The sequence below is a fragment of the Echinops telfairi genome, unplaced genomic scaffold, assembly GCF_000313985.2.
Source record: "Echinops telfairi isolate 266 unplaced genomic scaffold, ASM31398v2 ScPeMD7_7477;HRSCAF=8515, whole genome shotgun sequence".
NCBI lineage: Eukaryota > Metazoa > Chordata > Mammalia > Afrosoricida > Tenrecidae > Echinops > Echinops telfairi.
Window position 1 is genome coordinate 106,658 of NW_022111381.1, and position 1,397 is coordinate 108,054.

Consider the following 1,397-nt stretch of genomic DNA (forward strand, 5'->3'; position numbering starts at 1 on the left):
GTTGTATCATTTCACTTTATTTGAAAAAAGACCAAGATCATTCACCTTCTTATTTGTTAGACATCCAGGAAACAGAGGACTTATCCTGTTACAATCCCTGGAGACAGCTTTCATGGAAGCAAGAATGAAACACTACGCCTGTGTTCCCATGTTTCAAGGACTGTGTATCAGGACACGATGACACACTTAGCACTGCAGGTTCAGACTACAGTGCATTAATACCATTATAAATAAACACAACTACAATCACATCAACTAGAAATTTTCTAGGAAGTAATTTTGATGTGAGGTAAAATATTGTGGACACCAGCAAGGGAGTCATTTTTATAACTGTACTATTTATAAAATAAGTCAAACATGTAGGCTATCTCTAAGATAGTATTTCACATGAAGAATGAAGCATATGTGGAAACTGGCCATGTGTTAAGAAAACTTGAGGATGGAATCCTTTCATCCTTATAACAGTTAGGACACTTAGGTGAACTTACCCAGACTCATACAGTCAATAAGTAGCAAGGCTGAGATTTCTCCTCAGTCTGATTCCAGATGAACCAACCTTGCTCCTGAGACCTGGAGGAGTGGGAGTTAAAACCACACCACTATTAACAAGTTAATTCTGACTCATTGGGACCCTCTAGGACAGACAGAACTGCCCCCTGATATTTCCTGAGCCTGTAAGTCAGTGTTTCCCAAAGTGGGCAAAAGCGCTCCCCTGAGAATGGAGGTGGGGATCACTGGAATGATGCAGGGAGGTTGCAACAGCAGACACCTACACTTTATCCCAGATTATGGGCTATCCTACTGAAGGTTTCAATCTCCAGGGAAGTGCTGGGCGATTATTATTTTTCTGTAAAGGGCCAGTTGGCCAAATAAGTTTGGGAACCTATGAAATTCTTTCTGGGAAAAAGTAGTCTCTTTGTTCTCCCACAGAGCAGCTAGTGGCATTGAACTGCTGACCCCGTGGTTATGAGCCCAATACATAATGCACTACACCATCAGGGTTCCTTAAGTAGAAGCTAGTTAACTCAAAGTAAAACAACCAGTTACCATCCAGGGGATTCCAAATCTCATTTACCCACCTGTGTCAGAGGAAAGAAACACTTCTTGGAGTTTTCAATGGTCGTTACATTTTTGAAGTACGATGCCAGGACTTTCTTCAGGGTGTTGTTGCTTGTGAATTTCAACTGTCAATCTCTTGATCAGTCACGTGCACTGACTGTTCCATCCAAGGACTCCAGTTACAGTGGGGTAGAAAGGGGGAACCCATTACAAGGATATACATATAGCCTCCTCCCTGGGGGATGGAGGTTATATGTAGAAAAGTGGGTGAAGGGAGCCATTGGACAGTGTAAGATGTGACAAAACAATAATAATTTATAAATTATCAAGGGTTCATG